General features: G+C 34.4%; 1 protein-coding gene across 9 annotated transcripts in view; it reads right to left on the bottom strand.

Moving 5' to 3' along the window:
• TENM3 (teneurin transmembrane protein 3) overlaps positions 1-18998 on the bottom strand; it is a 1315365-nt gene that overhangs the window by 860360 nt on the left and 436007 nt on the right. For all 9 annotated transcript variants that reach the window (XM_039550639.1, XM_039550640.1, XM_039550642.1 and 6 more), the window contains one exon: positions 12031-12070. The gene's annotated coding sequence lies outside the window, so the exon portion shown is untranslated. The remainder of the gene's footprint in view (positions 1-12030; positions 12071-18998) is intronic.

Raw genomic sequence — 18998 nt, 5'->3', positions numbered from 1 at the left:
TACTGAAAACAAAAAGGACATTTTTGGATAGATTTAAATCAGAAACTACACACTAGGAAGCAAGAAAAAATAATTAAGAATGTTTTGCACATGTAGATTAATTAAAAGTGGCTTTAGGTAGCAAATATTTCAATTAAAATGGAAACTGGAAATTTCTGAGTATTTCTTGGCAAAATCTCTGCTCTTCACAGCTGACCTATTAATTCGTATCAGCAGAAAAAATCTCCCATGAAGACACTCCAATTTATTTTTTTTAAACAAATTACAATATTTTAGCATGTCACAAAGGAAGCCAAGGTAATCTAATGTATTTTAGACCTGCCTGAGAGCAAGTTTCTGTCCAGCTATTCAGCTGCCATTAGCTAGCGCAGAAAGCAGGTGTGGCTTTGTCCTTACTCCGTCAGACTATTCATATTCCACTGTACAGCTGTGGACCCTGTTTGTTTAGTACAGGCCATCCTCTTTACCTTTTTTACTGGACCATCTCAGCTTCCTCCCAGGCATTTTGCACATGAAGAGACAACAAATGGAAAAGGACGGGTGACAACTCAGCTGGCAGGCTGGTGCAGCACTCTGGCCAGAAAAAAAGCTGGCAGTGACAGAAGCAGGGGGGAATTTAGACATAGTTGAGGCAGACATGAAGACTGATGGTAGACTGACTAGTTGAGCTGGGTAAGGGCAGAAGTCATGTGGAGGTGGAGCAGACTAGGCTGATTTGGAATTTAAGGATAGGAATAAATAACTAGGCAGATAAAAAACCATGCTAGGCAAAGCACTGGAGGCTAAGGAAGAGGAGGGAGCTTTTGTAACAAAGCAAAATTGACAGTTCTAAATGCATTTAGATGAGTCAGCAGCACTGATTGTCACACAGGCACATGTGCACACACAGATGGACACATCTATACTGCAATGACATTTTTCGAAGGCATACATTTTTTGGTCAATCTCCCATTGGATTTTGGAACACTGTAGCTGACAACACTAAAGCTGCTCCTCTATCAAGGAAGAGCCCTATCTGGAGCTTTTTATCTGAAAATCCATAACTGTGTATAGTGTATATTAGGACAAAAGTGGCTTTCATTTTAAAACAGTTCTTAATACTGAAAGAGCTAAATATTGGGAGAAAAGACTGCTTTTCTAAATCTGTAGTGCTATAATTTTTTTTTAATAAGGGGATAAAATAAAAAAAATCCCCTGAGACTCAATTAATTCCAACTGAATTCTTAAAGAATATATGAACTGAGTGTAATTGTTTTGGTTATTCTTTTCCTTTAGTCTGTTTGCAAATATCTGAAAATGAAGAAAATAAACTACCTTCTATTCAGTATATTTAAGCAAAAATACTTCAAAATATATGAAAAAAATAGCATTACAGAAAAGCCTTGGATCATTAGGTTGGTTTGATTTTAATTAGAAGGGAATATAGGCACTAAGCCTTAAGAGTTCTAACCCCTAACTAGAATATATGTTATTGCTATTTGTAAAAATTGTTTACTTGAAGCCTGAGCGGTTGTCTTGAAGTAACTGAGGATATTTAAAATATTTCTCTTTTCTATAAGACCTGTTAATTACATTTTCAGTTTGTGTCTTACATTTTACTGAAAACGTCCCTGGATAGTCAGTTTCTTCTGTATTGAAAAAAAAGAAAAAAACATTAGTGTGTACTATGATAATACATATAATGAGCAATTCATAGAATCATTTCATTTAGGTTGGAAAAGGCCTCTCAGGTCACCAAATCCAACCATTAACCCAGCACTGCCAAGCTCATAATTAAACCATGTCCCTACACAGCCCATCTGCACATCTTTTACATACCTCTAGGGATGGTGACTCCACTACTTCCCTGGGCAGCCTGTTCCAATGCCTGAAAACTGTTTTGGTGAAAAAAACTTTTCCTAGTACCTAATCTAAACTTTTCATGGGACAACTTGAGGCCATTTCTTGTCCAATTTGTTGTTACTTGGGAGAAGAAACCAACTCTCACCTCACTACAACCTTCTTTTGGGTAGTAGTAGAAATTGATAAGGTCCCCACTCAGCCTCTTCTCCAAGATAAATTATCCCAGCTCCCTCAGCCATTTCTCATCACACTTGTGCTTTGTAACCTTCAGGAATTTGTTCTTTGGAAATGCTCCAACACATCTGAATCAGGGACTGATAGTTATCAATTAACAAGCATCTATATTTATGCAGATTACTAAGTTTTGCTTTGGAGTGTAAATTAACTGATCAAAATTTAAAAAATCTGTAACATGTTGCAGTCTTAGGCAAAAGAGTGAAGCATAAAGAAGAATGTAAACCAGGGAATGTATTTTGTAGAACTATGGTTATTATCTAGATCAGAAATGATGAACTACTAGCATCTCTGCAAGGTTTGGTAGTGGCAGAGATTTGCAGTGGTGCTGATGCTGACAATGCTTTATAAAATTAGTTTGCTACTGCTCTCAGGAACGATTTGTTGCAAATGACCTTTACTTGTTGAAGACGAAGACAAAGAAAGGACATGAGATAAAAATGTGGAAATCAAAACCAAGGTCAAATAAAACCTGCTGAGCAGCACACTTTCAAGTCAGTGATAGGCAGTGATAGGCTTTGTAGAGATCAGTCTATAACCACATGAATCTATAGGATTAGATGGGCCTAGTAATTGTTCTAGCATGTAGCCTGCAAATTTCTTGAAGCAGAGGCCCAAGTAGATTTACATGCAATGAAAGTTTTATGTAAAAATTGAATCATCTCCCTACAGTCTTTCTATTAAAACTTAATACGTGAGATTATAAGAGGCATAGCTATTTTGCCTTTTACCTACATGGTTTGTGCTTGTAAATTGTAAACAAATGTAAGAACACTAACACTCATCCCTAAATTATCTTTCAGTCCATTGCAGTAAAAGCAACATAATATAGATTAAGTGCTTATTTTTTCAGATTATACCTAATAACCTATAAAGTCATTTTCAGTTGCAGTTCACTGGAGTTAATTTAAAAGCATAATATTAAAATCAAGGTGTCTTCACAATTAACTAGGCATTAAATAAAAGTGTGGTCTGACATATACTGAGTTAAATATATACAAGTAAACTCTTGCAGGCAAATGAGAACAGACTTAATAAAAATTAAAAATGAACTCTCTGTGTAGGTGTACACTCAGCGATGTGCATTATGACATCTCAGTTGCTAGAGGAGAGCAAGAACAATCGCACCAAGTTTGTGTCACTGTGAAGAATATTCAGTTAGAAGTTATTTTTTGGAACTGATAACACTTAACAAATTTTTACAAATTAGTTATCTCTGGGCATAGTTTACAGCAATCTGTGGTATAGCAATTTATAGTTGGGTATTTTCTGGATAAAAAAGAACACTGGATAGAAAGTCATCCTTTGAGCTCTTATATTTTTTTCATATCCTTTCATCACTAGTAGCTTTACTATCAAGAATAAGATGAAGCAGGTTAATTCCTCCCTGTGGCTAAAGTAACTTAAACCTGAAGTCCAATATATATGTATTTAACTTTTTAAGAAATATGTTTCCCATTTTATTTGTCTTTTCTATTACCATTACTGAGCAGAAGTGTGAACAGAATCTAGAATCGTTAAAAAAGGGGAGAACCCCACAGAAAACAGTTCTTTTTACATCAGACTTATTATCCACATGTTTTGCATAAGTTTAAATGTAACTCTATTTTAAAAGAAACTGAATTTGCCAAATTTTAGAAGGCAGGGAATTTTACTTTGATTATGTGGTCAGTTATTGCTTTATTACTCTCACACTTTAGTGATTCAATAAAACAGGGTTAATAACATGTAACAGAAGCTCCCTCATCTGTTAATCCTAGTTGTTTATTTCCTGCCTCTCAGAAAAAAAAGGAAGTATTTCAGTGATGATCATGAAATTTCATCCATTTTCTATTTTATCCTTTCACATCTAGCTCAGAGGACGATACAGAAAATGGTAGAAGCTATTTCAATGTGTTAACTCTATATATATGTGTATATTTCTTAAGAGATGTTCAGTTTGTCCCCAGCATATTTATTTCAGTAGGAAAACTATTTGAACTGTTATAAATACAGAGCTAAGTGGAAAGAGGTTTGTGGGTTCTTTGTCTCTAGAACAAAATTGTTGTAAAGCCAGTAAACTTTCTTTGAAATGTTTTACTTTTCCTTTGATAGTTCTGAAAACAGACTTAGCTTGGGTAGTGAACTTCTGGGTCTAATTTAATTATGTTGTGAATTGGTGTGAAAGTTTGCTACAGTATAAATGAAACTTGTTTAAAGCAGTCTCAACAGGGGAAGCATGAAAGGATGACGTACATCAGAAATGAGCTTTCTGTGAGGTTTGCAAAGCTGACTGCAAGAAGGTTTTTCTATGCTGTTTTCTTTCTACTGAAAAAATCTCATATATGCCTCTACTTAACACACGAAAGAAGAAAAAAATATGAACTTAGGCTGGAGGACTCAAAGCAAAATAATACTGTACTGCCAACCACTTGTTTTGTACTCTAGTCTGAGACAGAAGCTTCTTGAAGACTAATAGCTGCTGCAAGCTTGAAACTTCTGGGTAGTTTTACATTTTCCAGTGTTTCCACAGGGTAGACTCCACTCCACAGTTCTTCTAAATGAGGGCTATACTTGAACACACAACTGTGCATTAAGAAAGGTGTGGCAGAGTAACATCTCATTCACTGGACACCTGGGAAGTATCTGTTTCAGCTGAATCCTAATAGTTTCAGATGCAAATGCATCACTTGAAACAAAAAAACAGTGAGCAAGTATGAATACTGCAAGCCTGAGGAAGCGGGTGGTATTTTCTAGGTTATATTTGTAGTCACTGTATTTGTTTCCTAGATTGAAAATTCTGGTAGATCTTTTTATTTCCAAATCACAATACTAGATAAGCTAAACATAAGTGTAAAAAAATGCCTTTCAGATAATGGAAGCAAGCTGTAATATCAATAGGAATTTTACTGTATCCATAGCTCAGGATACCTTATCTCATCAAGGTGAAAGCAACAGTTTCATAATGACCTGGGGCTTGAATTACTAGTGTTGTAATAATTTAGTAATGGGGGAATTTGATGAGTACTGTTGTAACAGTTTAATAATGGGGGAATCTGATACCAAATGAAATATTTGTTCTTACAGTCTCTCCTGGTGAGAAACCTAACTGAAAAAGCAGGGAAGAACCATAGCCATTCCCAGATAAATGGATTACTTTCACCATCACCTCTATTGAAAATGTTTAGCTAAATGAACAATTCTTAAAATTCCAAAATAGAAAAATTGGCAGAGTGGTTAAACACAGTAAACATGCTGGTTTTGATTCACAATTATCACAGATAAGAGTACTTTATCTCACTTTTCAAGATAACTGATTTTAGACACTGCATTGAGCAATTAAAATGTCATATAGATATTGGTAAAAATAGTAGGAATAATCTGTCTACTCTGACTCAAATAGTAAACCAGAAAATTATTTAATGTTTCTGAAAAGTGTAAAACTGCAACATCATAAAAGAGTCACACATAAATCATTGTCTAACTGAAAAGTCATTTTAAGGTGAAATAAAACAGGACTTCCAAATCTCTGTTTTCATTCAAAGGGGAAATTTAATCTGCATCTCTTAAAGTTGCAAGAACTTTGACAATATAAATGGATTCTAATTCACAATAATAAATTGCTCTACCTGTAAATATCTAGGGATATTTAACTATAATGCTCCATATACTTCTGTGTATAGTATATATCCTAGAACTGACTTCTGGCTGACATCTAAATATGAGAATGAACTGATCAGTTTTAATAGAAACACATTAATATGATTGGTGGATGTACAATAAAAGAGGTCCAGAAGTTCATTTCATTTAACTCAATTAAGACATTTAAAGGCTAGTGAGGAAAATAGAGAAGATTTTAGAATTTTGCTCCCAAACCCCAGAAACCACTGCTAGTAAATTCTGCTTTGACCCAAACACATGACCTTTCAAGCACACAAACCGAGAAGAAAATCTACACTTCTTGTTCAATAAAGTCATAAATATAATTGTACTATTTTTCTTCCACTTTTTCCACTTTCTTTCACTCAGATTCTACATCAAGATATCCTCTAATATACAATTATCACCATATGAAACTACTACAACATAGGTTAAAGAAATGGCAAAGGCATAAAATAAGTACAGTTATGCACTTAAAAAATACAAAATTACATATAAGTTAAAAGGATTAAGGTTTCAGATCTGAAAATCTATAAGTAGAGATCTGGTGTGAAAGATAACACTTCCTATCTGGCCACAGGTAAGGTTAAATAACATAGATTATATGTATAGGTATAGAAATAGGCCTTACTAGAAAAAAAAAACCCAAACCAACACTTTTCATCCAGTTGCTGTTGGAATACAACCAAGCTTACCTTAATGTATCAGCACTTCTTCTACCATTAAAAATGCTATTGAGATTATAATATTGTATTGTCACTCTTTTTTTTCTTTTTTTCAGAGAAGGGTCTACTGCCAATTGTGAATGTATTTTGTAAAAAATATAATTTGGTTTGCTAGAATGCAAGCTCATCCTAAATTGATGTCTTGCATTTTATATCTGGCAGTTTTCAGGGGGAACATTATGTAGACATTTATTAACAACAACAAAGTCTGTTTTAATTCTTTAAAAAATACGACTATTTAGACAAATGTCAAAAAGGAATATAAACACTACTATACAAGACAGACACGTGCTATCCTGTGAAAGATAATTTGACTAGTCAGCAAATCCCTACTGGCACAAATGTGAGGAGACACTGGCCAGAAAAATCTGTCTGGTTTTCAGAATGTGTAACACTTCTCTTAGAGAAATAAAAGGGTCTCTCACTAAAATCTTAGCTGCCACATTAGCATTAAATCAGTGCCTGCCAGCAAACATGGTAAAAGGTTGTTAACGATTTTCATTGTAAACACTATTTTTCTGAGAGCTTAAACAATACTACAGAAAAGGGCTGGGCTAAAGTGTGGAATATTGCATATCTCTCAGGAAGTGTGTCTTTAGGCACTTATTTTTTAATTCCTTTACTGAGATAGGTCCTAATCTTGAAAAGTAAGGCTTAAGTGAAAGCAACAGGACACAATCCCTAAGAATGCTCAAGCACCAGGGACACAACATGCAACTTGCAATCTGATCCTCCTTGCTGGGATCCCAGTCAGAACCTGGTTCCTTAAAATTACTTTAAATTAAATTGATTCAAGACTACCACAGTTTAAATATATTTTATTTGGATTAAGAGCTTGATTCATGTATTTCCATGAGAAAACTCCTCATGAGTATTCACGCATAGTCATTTTGCCATCTTTCTGTTTAAAAGAAGAACCAGATGTACCACTGAGAGACCAATCTACACTGAATTAATCCCATTTTCCCCAAGGACAGCTCCAGAAAAGCCACCATGAAGATACTTAGAAAGGGAAACTTTGGTATCGGTCATGAAAAGAAAAACTGTGAATACGAACAAAGACTTTAAAGGTCACAAAAGTTGAAAGAAAAATACACCAATTGAACAAATGCTACAGTGATAGCCAATCTGAGAATGTATGGAAATAAGATGAGCAAATACCGTGTATCTCTTAAAAATAAGAGAGATAGGATTATTGCCTGAAAAAATACACATTAACACATCAGATTAAAAAGAAAAGCCTTCTCATTATGTGTCTAAGCTAGTCCATACCAGAAACGTAGCAGTGAGCCTAGATTGCACTTCTATTTGTGCCGCCAAATAAATATTAACACAAACCACACAGACTATGCCCCCAAAGTATGTGTGAAATACAATAAATTAAATTGTTCCTAAAGATTGGCATTTTTTCAACAAGAAATTCAAACGCTGCTAATTTTGTCATTGAAACTTTTAAACTTTTTTGCCACCTCTGAAGATAGACAGAAACAGAATTCATCCCTCACAAGAAAAGACAAGAGTGTTTGCAAAATCTATTTAGCAAAACCAGAATGAAAGGTTTAAACATTTTAGAAAACATTGACCAGCTTTATGTGTTAGTAATGGTATATCTATAACAATTTTGAATCAACACCTCCCTTTCATTTCAGCCATAGCTGTCGGAGTTCAGTACCTCTGCAAACAGTGTCATAAGTCCCTAACAGCAACTGGAGCTGAATACTTTGGATCATTACTTAATTAAAAAAAAAAAAAAAATTGTAATGGCATGTTATGGAATAATGATAAGGTAGACAAGACTGCTTTTAAGAATCACTAGCCTATAAGAAAGAATTAGTAGCCCTCCATAGAGCCTAAGATCATATCTAAACAGAAAAGTGCTCGATGACACTGAAATATGGAAGGTATACAACAATAGCAGTAGTACTGGTAACAGGCTTATCTGGTTTACTTGCGTAAACCAAGCCTTCAACATGCTAACTTAAACATTATGCATCTGAGCTTGATTAGACCTGATTTGAAATATTTAAAGTTTAATGCTGCAGTCTCCTTTATACAGAAGCAGGAAGCTAGCTACTGGATGAATGGATTTTGCCTGAGAAAGGGAGAAGGATACTTCAACACCGGAAAGACAGAAAAGATTGCAATACAAAAAGAGAACAAAAAATTTCATGAATACTTCACAAGTGGCAGCTGCTGAGTTCAACAAGGGGCAGTGCTTGCAGTGACTGTGCTGGTCTACTTTAACTAAAGAGGTTGAAATCCTTATTAATACATCAATTGAAAAAAGGTAGTGTACAAATCCATTTGTTTTAATATTTAATTTTTCTGAAGTAATAAAAGAACTTTTTTTAAAATCTAGGGTGGTTCCAAAGAGTTTCTGATTCTCATAGGAGCAACTATTTCATAACTATTAACATTTGTTTTATTGATGCACCACTCTATTCCAAAATTTAATTCATTTTAGTGATAAACAATAAATAAGAATACCCAGCTTACATGTAATCTGTAAAATTCAACAGGAAGAGGAACAATAAAGAAGTGTATAGGTTAAGCCCAAGGTCAAACAAATCAGCAGAAGTGAAGTCAGAAGTTCATAGATTAGCTGAATTCTTATTATTTAGCATTACATTGACATATTTTGTAAAACTACAGGTAAAGATTGCTTGCTGTGTAATAATGTATCCTAATAACTCTCAGTGGGAACATCCACTTGAAGGAGAAAGGAAGTGATGAGAGAGCGAACAGTAACAAATTATTAGAAAGACAGTATTCACTAAACAGTTATAAGAAATTCACAAATTATACATCTTACTGACTAGTGAGGGTGCATTTATCTCTCACCTAACATTGCAAAGGTACTGGGAACTAGCAGATGTAAACTGCAGTGAAAATAAATTTTAGTGAAAAGTTAAATAGCAGAAATAAGGAAAAGTATCTTTTGTCAGACTTAAATATACTGAAGTCCATATTGGTCAAGTTAGTATAAAGTATAATACAGAACTTAAGACTGGACATTTGATAAATATGCTGTATTTTGGACAAATGAAGATAGCTTTTGTAAAGGAATTTATTACTTTGTAGACCTACTGAAGCACTTTTATCATTCAACAGACACATGAATGCGAGTGATTTGGTTGCCTGGAGTTGCTTGGTAGGCATCTACCTTGGATTTGCTGAAGGCTTTTCCTAGAGTTTCTCAACAAAGGTTAATATAAAAAGTAAGCAGATAAGAAGGCAGGCATGTATAACTGAGACTTTAAAAACCAAGTAGTAGAGAGTTAGAAATAAAAATCCAGTTCCTGAAACTGAGAGATTTTGCTGCTGGACTTTTTGAAAGAGATTTTCTAGGGCCTGTACTGTTCAACTCATAAATGGTCTGGGAAGAGGGATGAGGGTTGTTAAGAAATGTTCCTGATCAAAATTATTTGGGTTAGCCAGGACAAGGACAGACAGTGTAGAATTCCAGAAATTCTGTACTCACAAGCCTGAGTGACAAGGCAAAGCAACGGCAGAATACATGCCCTGCAAATACATGTAAAGTGATGCACAAGAGAGGGTGAGGGAAGGGGGGGAATTTAACATAGTGGGCCTAGAGTTGGCATTACTGTGGAGAATGAGCCTATAGTTGCACAACTATTCAGTATTGGTATCCAGTAAGAAACTAAGAAGGAAAAGCGGAGGGAATAATTTTGAAATAGTAGAAACCTAAGAACTTCTCACACTTCAAAAGCCACAAGTAGCATGCAAAATCCAAAACAGGGCAACAAAGATGAACAGCTTCTATACAGAGATCCGAGTAGGATGCTTCTCTTGAAAAGAAGATCTCCAAAGAAGGATCTAGATGAGGCTCACAAATCACTGGTGGCATAAAGGGAATTGACAGCTCAGTCAAATCTAATGCAATGTAGATTAAAATTAAGATAGAAGAAATCACATTCAAAATGACAAGAAAAAAAGTTCTTTATACACAAAATGAACAGGGTGGTAGACCAATGCAACTCATAACTGTTCTAAGACTTATGTAAGTTTGTGGGAAAAGATTCACAGAACAAAAATCTAACAAAACCTTAATCTTTAGAAACCACATACATCTGATGAAATTTCATCAGCTAAAACTGCTGGAGGCTGGGAAATCTAGTTGCTATTCTTACCCTTCCCTGGGCATATACTTATAATCACTTCCCTGAGACAGGATGCTGTCCAGACAATTCTTAGCCTAATCTAATATGGACATTCTTCTTTTGCTATGTTTCCCCATGTCATTACTTTTAGGCACTCTCTGAAGTGGGCATGGATGCCTTTGAGGCACCTCATCCTGTTGATGTCTGATACATTTAAAATACTTGCTTCTCAGTTTTGGATTACTCTTGGAAGGTAGAAGGGAAGAACAATGATAAAATATAAGTGCTACAGGACTTCAACTTACAAACACAGGCATTTTTATTGGATAATATCTGAAATGTTAGAAATTATTCATGGTTTTAGGATAGTTCAATGAGTTTTTTGCATTATCATGTCCATGAAGTACCTTTCTTCAAATGCTAGTATCCCATAAGTGAATCAGTAGACAAGTGCAAACACGGAATCTCTCTGAAAAGCTAACAAGTCTCCCAATGAGAATTGCCCTTTGCCATTGAAGAATATCTCCTGGCAACAATTGGAATACCAATGAGATTAAACATAACTTCCTCTAAAGCTTTTCAAGTGAAACAACATGGTTTTATCATAGAATTAAGTAGTAACACTTCATTTAATATGTACATTAATTATTGCTGAATTATAATGGAGTGTCTAAAAAGTTGTATAATATTCACATTAATACTAAATGAATTCATTATGATGAGTGTAATTACAATGAATACTAACTACATTAATGGCAGCTAGACATGCTAGAAAAAGTGTTACCCATTTACTTGACATGTTCCAAATGGAATATATTTTGTTAATGTATTTGGAAGACTAGTGTGAATAGCTTGAATAGTAGTGTGGAGCAGAATGTTTAGCAGAGGTTTTTTTAGTATAATTGAACAACTAATTATTTTACTGTATGTTTGGCTTCTATGCACATATACATATAATAAAATCTGAACACGTTATCTGAATCAAATAAAAATAGTAAATCTTCAAATCAGTCTTATGCTTCTGATCATATTTAGTTTCACTTATACACATATAAGAATAAAATCCTAAATGCATGGTCAGAAAAATAGGAAGTCAGGAAACAGACTGTATATGCTGTTGTGCCCCAGTTTTGCACTCCAGTATTCATTCTGGCGTGCACTTTACAGATCAACCATGTTCTAGGCAAAGCCTGATGTCAGGTGGTATGTTTAGCATGCTTCTGCATTTATATTTCTTGACCTGTTGGCCTAAGCCTTACATAAACTATTCTTGCCGATGGCAAAAGAAATCTGGCTTGGGAATTGTATCTGTTGCCACATGCCAGATGTCTCACGAGCTCTGACAGTGTATTAATTGTTCACCAGTTTTTAAAGAAGAACACAATTTTATCCACAAGATAAAATTTTAGTGGATTCAGAAAAATAAAATGTGATGCCTAATTCAACAGGAGAAACAAAAAGTTACTTACAATGCTCTTTTCAATCAATGGAATGCAATTTTGCTGCCATCTGTGAAAACAAACAAAGCAAAAGAAATATAATTTCACATAGGCCACAGAATTATAGAAATTTTATGCACAAGTAAAGGGAGTATAATTAAATGCAATAGTACTAATAGGCAACTAAAATATTATCATACTTATTCTTCCTCTACTTTGATTCATTACTTTGCTTCAAAGGCAACATCATCAACTGGATTCCTTCTTTTGCACTAACATATCTAATACAGCATAAACTGTAAAAAACATTCATTGCTTTGTCCAAAGAAAAGAAAAATCAGTGGATTAGTAGGGCAAACAAGGACTGAAAATACTGCCAAACACTTGACAAAACATCAAAACACAGCTTGATTCTTTGTTCACACAACAGAAGATACAAAGAAAAAAGTATCATCCTGTAACTTTTCTTGTATTGTATTTCAGAGGAAGATGAACTGTAGCCTTCCGGCAATCGCTAATGCAGTATTTGTATTCTGTGTTGAGATTATCCACTTGGGTGCTGCACTGGAGCTCCCTGGGCTATTTTGACACTGCATCCAGATGCTCCAATTTTGCTTCAGTGACTCAACAGCAGAGCCAAAATGCCTTAAAGCAATGTTCAAAGGGTTAGGTTTTGATGAACAATTAAAGTACTCAGAAGAAGTGTTTCTGAACATCTCTGACTGGTACTGAAGTGACTTAAGTGGCCTTAGTGTGACATCCAGGCAGGAAATATGCAATAGAAAGATTCAGTTCTACACTCAAGGTGAACGTGGATTTTGCCCCACTTTTATAGGAAAAAATAAAGAAAGTGCAAGAACAAAAGAAAAATATGCCATCATTTTAACCGCAGTATATCAGTTCTAGAAAGGGTGAATATTTGTCTGCTTTATATAAACCACTTAAAAAGGTCTAGTTAGAAATATTTTATTAAAGTTGCATTTTTCGTATATTCCCACTTTCTTGTTTGAGACCTAAATAATTTACTGTTTGAACACTTTTTAAAGTGAATGTACATCCTGTAGAACCTAAGCATTATTTCACAGAAAATAAAGATCTATGTACTTCAACTAAAGTTGTCCACAAACGAAGTTATCTAACTCAAGTACTGAATATTATTATTCCAACTGCTAAATATTTATGGGATTGGAAACTTATTTTGGAAAGCCTCACTCTTTTAATTGGAGAATAGCTTTATCTGTTAAATGCTACAAAACCAGAGAAATACTTAAGGCTCCATAACACCCACAACACAGGCCCTGAAGTTGCTGAATATCAATTTTAGGGTTCTGATACAAAATGAAGCAAGCAAACATTTTCAGGTGGCAAATGTCATTGAAGAAGGTTTTACCTGAACAATGACAGTGCATGATGGAGGTTGGAAGAGATGGATTTGATACAGAATACAAACTGTGTACCAGGTGGAAGTTAACTGTGTGAAATCTTGAGAGACACATGCTGAGAAAACTGAAGCATGTCCTGAAAGAAATTGGGGGGGGGGGGGGGGGGGGGGAAGGAAAAAAATCACTGCAAAAAATTTGCTTTATGATCCCTCCAGTACACTCACCTGTTCAGTTTCTGTTAACTTTGCAACTGGTTGCCACTGCCAGTCAGCTCACCTAGTGTGCTGAAAATCATTCACTAAATTAAGACTCAGGAACTCTAGGCTTCACAACTGGTACCAGCAAACCTTTTGTGTGACTCTGTAAAAATCTGCAACATTTGACAACTTATTCTGTATCTGTACTACTACTGAGACATTTTCCTGCAAGAGATCAACAGCTAACCTTTGCAGGTAAGATTTTGCTAGCTTGCTTTTTTCCTCATGAAAAAACCCCCCAAAACCTATACTTTGTTCTGGCTTTTCCTCACATCTGTTGGCAACATAAAAAGTAGAGAAAAATGACTCAGATTTCATAAGTGGGCAGTATTTCTTTTGTATTGATCTTTGTGTGTGAATTGAAATAAGCACTTGTGGCCAGCAAGTTCGACTACTCCTTCTTAATATAAGCATGCTAGTTCAGCTCAGTACAGGTTCTTGAATTAAGAAGTTTTAGGAAACATGGAAGTATATGCAGGAGGGCTTCAAGTATTATATAAATAATCTTCAGTTAGTTGCTTTAACAAAAAGGGAATTGGAAAAAAAATTCAGTCATCTTCCCCCTCCTCTACAATACTTGCAATTCAACTAAAATGATGCATTTAGTGACAAAGAAAACCATACTTTGATTTCATTTGGAACTGACATAAGTATTCAGGAAATATTTAGGAACAAAAAATGTGGGGATGAATTATCCTTCTACATCCCCAAAAGTAGCAATTTTCTCCAATCATTAATCTGTATACTTGCCAGAGACATAGGCAAATCTGTAGAAGCTATTTAAACACAAAACTAGAGAACTGGAAATGAAAGATTAGGCTTACACGCTCTTTGTAAATCATTCATGGAAGTAAAGAGAATCCCCCCTCTCTTCACTTATTCAATAGCTCTGCGGTTAGGGCCTCATCTGATATACAATGTGGGACAATCAGGTTCAAGACCTTGTCTGCACATTCTTGAACCCACATTTTCACTTTCCCAAAAGAGTTCTTAAACCAGTGAGAAATCTATAATTGGCTTCTCTCGATCCCCATGGAAAAAGCTGTTCTGCATGGATTATTTAAATACTGAGTCAAAGAGAGAGAATGACTCTTTGGTCTGGCAGTTAAAGAATTCACTTGGGAGGCACACAGCTCGGTCAAAGAAGCAGTTCAAATAGTTCAGGTGAGAGCACACCACTGCAGTGGTTAGGTGATTCCTCTGGAAGGTAGAAAATAAAGGTTTAAATCTCAGTCAGGGGTAAGGGGTTGAAACCTAGTCTCCTATTTATAGGAGTTATTGCATTAAAAAACATATGGTGAGATCTTCAACTTGGTGCGGGTAGAGGTGAGTGGGTGGAGAGGGGAAGATGGAGAAACAGTTGCTATCTCTTCACTACTAGTTTTGTGAATCTATTCCTGTTTGCAAAACAAACAAAAAATAAAGCCATTACAAATTCAGTCTGAATTTTGACAGCTTTTAAAATTGTTAGTGATCAATTTATTCACTAGAATTATATTCAGCTAGTTAATGCAAAAACACATTGTCTTCCTTGCAGGCTCAGATTAGACTGGTAGTGACTGTTTATATGTGCAATAAAATCATAATTAGAATAAATTTTTTTGCATGTATGAAGCTGTCCTGTACACATAGTGTGCAGATACAGACTAATGCTTGTGGAGTTAGGATTAACTGCTACTTAGGAATTCTATGGATTACATTCTAAAATTCTGTGGGATGAGATGGAAATATTACAGTAGAAGCTTGCTTAACATTTCAAATTGTGCAGGGTATATTCATCAGACTTTTTATGAGAAAGAAATGATCATGCTTTTTTCTTTTTTTTTTTTTGGACATCACATCTGGACAAAAAATAATTCAGTATAATTCGTCTGGAACAAGTATCTTCCAATTTCTTATATCATGGTTGTAAGCCTCCTATTTTAATGAAGTATTTTATAGTTCATTTATTATATAGTGCCTCCAAACACATATTTGAGTCTGTTTTATGAGAAACTTAATCATTTTCTTGAATAACAGAAAAGTAAACCTGAATTCCTGAGTACTCGCCATCAACACTGATCTGAGAATTCATTTACTTACCTGAATATTAGATAAAGATCTTTGTTGTTGTTTATATTTGAACAAAGCATAATTCACTTATAGTATTTAAATCTTATTTTTCTTTCATTGTCAATATTTCTCTCCGAAAACTTTCATGTTTTTCTGACAGCATTCAGAAATTCCAGGGGTATCAATGACAATTAACTGCGTGTAAATCTTTCAAACACAAAGTGGGTTTCAACAGGAAAAGGTTGGTGAAGTTGAAATGTTAAACTAAAAACAGAGCACAGCTTTGGATAAAGAAACATTTTCAGCTTACTACAATTACTCCAATAACTCAATTTGCCTAATACATACAAGTTACATACTCAGAAATATTCATTCTTAGGCCACTTCTACACAGTATTATTGCCTGCTGGTCTCTAAAAGCACACACAGTCACTATTTAGTTCTTAACAAGATGGTAAGAATATGCTGCTGCTTTCACATAGCACTTTTTTTCACAGTATGAGTGCATGCAAAAATAATAAAATATTTTCAAATTTGCCAGCTAACAACAACAGTAAATTATGTTTTTTTAATCTAGCTTTTTGCCAATGAACATGGTCATTTGCATAGATTTTGCTTCTCGTGGGAAGTCTAACTTTTTATGATTCCCATGTTACATTCTCCCCCAGCATTTCCAAAAAGTGAAACAACTTTTCCAGTAAAGAGGTTCATACATTTTTTAGTTAAATATCTTAGGGGAGGGGGAATAAAGTTTTTGTGTTGGAATTCCTAATTTTCAACTGACTCAAATAAAAATAAAATAATCTTAATGTAAATCTGATTTGTAAGAGTATTTTAGACCTGTAACATAAAATGAAGAATTATTGATAAGCGATGTATGCTAATAACATTAATGTTGGTTTTATCTCAGATATATTCATGGGATAATGATTCAATGAGAAACAGTAGGTAGTATGGGGAAGCTCATCCTCTTATGACCAATGGCTGGAGCAGGTGTCAGTGTCGGTAAATAGTGGGAATTGTTATTTGGATTTTATTGGCTATTATACCAGGCTGCTGATAAATACACAGTCGTCTAAAAGTACTTTCACATAAAGGATAACCTGAATAAACCAATTTTGTGTTTGAACTATACAACAAGTATTTCACAAAAGAAAATTATTGCCAAGAGGGCTTCAAATATTTTTTAATATATTATGGATCAAATAGTAGAAAAAAAACCCAAGCAAACCAAAACAAAAAATGTTTCTCATCATGTTACTCAGAAATACTCATAGAGTGAGTGACATCTTAATGTATTCAATATGCAAGCAAACCAAAAAAAGATTCAGGTTTTGGTTATTACTTCTGTAAGAAAAATCAGTTTACAACTGCATTAGTTAAATTTACAGATGCAATTTTCCAAAATTACTGTATGATTTTCCTACCTGCTCACTACTGAATAATAATTCACCTAAACTTGCTTCAACTTCAGCATCACTGAGAAAAAAAACATTCAATACAAGGAAATGCAGCTTCTGTCACAGAAAAGAAAGTTTATGGCTGAATCCCTCATGATCAGGATCGGGTACAAGATTTTATCAGAAGTAAAAGCCCCACACACCAACAAAAATCATAAAACACTTAGGCAGACTATTTTTAGCACATATTTGTTGGTTTTTTAACTCTGAAATAGAAAAAGACAAAGTAAAATGTACATCTCAGTATAAAAATATGCAGACTTTTTTGGTTAGAAATTAGTTAAAAAACCATACAGTGATTCTTTGTGACTAAAAAAAGAAATGACATTAAAAAAGCTAATTAAGAAGTGAAAACTAATATAATAAGAGAGCTTGGTGCTACACTGCACCATACTCTTATCCAAAATTTTTCACTAATTTATAGGTATAAAAAAAAGAAACTCAATTGTTCCTGGGTTATTGGTCTCTTAATCTTGCATATTAATTTAGGCAGTGTACCAGTACAACTAACTTCCATTCCATTATTCTTAATTATCTACCATTAAACTCAAATTTTGTTACTTTTGTTGCTGAGAAAAAAGAGGAAAAAGCCATTGTATTTGTATTGCCATCTCATTTCCAGTTCTCCTAAGGGTCTTTTTTCAAACCAAAGTGAGAATCTTTCACAATCTTAAATATCAGTTTTTATTTCTTTAATTGGGTGTTTCTATCAGGACCTTTTCAGTGAACTCTTCGCATTTTAATATACTTCTGCTTCACTACTCTAGCTGATTGTTTCAGAGGTTGTGCAGAACACATTCCTGATCTTCATGAAAGCCGCTTTCAAGGTCTTTCATATTCTGCCATAATCCCCTAGTAATTACAAAGGCTCTCTTTGCAACAATAAGCAAGTTAGAGAGGAGTTCTATAACCCTACATCACACAATAAATTGTACTTGGACATTTCAGTTAAATGTGCTTCCCTTGAGCCCCCAAATTGCATACAAAATCTGTGCGATGCCAAAACACAGGAACTGAAAGGTTATGATGATGGTAACTGTCTCTATACAAAGCATTGATTAAATGAAATACAAAACACAGCTTGGATAAAGGCTTTAGTTGGGGAGCAGTTAAGACCTCATTAGAAAAGCAGAGTTGACAGAGCTTAAAAACACTTATTTTATGCCTGATAATCATTAATCATCTTTACAGATATTTTTCTCCTTTAGGACTTTAAAAGTGCTTTTGAATGTTCCTCTGTAACTACTCATACTTTTACTTTTGTTAGGGAAAACATTTACATTTTTTAGGGAAAAATGTCTCTTCCTGTCAAAGGAAAGACTTTGCCATATTTTTGACTTAGTTGCAACCATTGTTTTTATGTATATGACCCATGAGCTATCAGAAGTCACCTTTCCAATTACCGTACATATAGAAAGGTAAAATGTACAATAAATATGTTCAAAAATACAAAATCCTCTTTGTCCTCTTGTCTTTTTCCATCTTTGAGTTTTCTCTATTGCTTGTTGATCAAGGACATAATCATGTGGGTTTTTATATCTTCAAAGGGCTACACCAAGTTTCATCTATAACTCAACCCCAAAATTATAAGGGTTACAAATAAAGTAAACCCCTACCATGTACCTGATCTTACCTTGGTCTAAGAAGCTACAGAAGAAAAGAAACTGCTTTATGCAGTTTCCTGACATTACAACTGGCCTAAACTATGTTAAATAACAAGGGATAAGAATACTGTAGCATAAAAATGATCTGACAACAGTCCCTACTTTTGAAAGGCCAGCCATAATGTTAAAATCAATTTTAAAAGTTTAAAAGCTTGTGATGCTAATTTCTTGTGCTGTGGCAAT

Source organism: Corvus cornix, chromosome 4 (genome assembly GCF_000738735.6).
Source record: "Corvus cornix cornix isolate S_Up_H32 chromosome 4, ASM73873v5, whole genome shotgun sequence".
In the NCBI taxonomy this organism is placed as follows: domain Eukaryota; kingdom Metazoa; phylum Chordata; class Aves; order Passeriformes; family Corvidae; genus Corvus; species Corvus cornix.
Note: the sequence above shows the minus strand (reverse complement) of the source record. Positions and strands in the feature narration are given on the sequence as shown.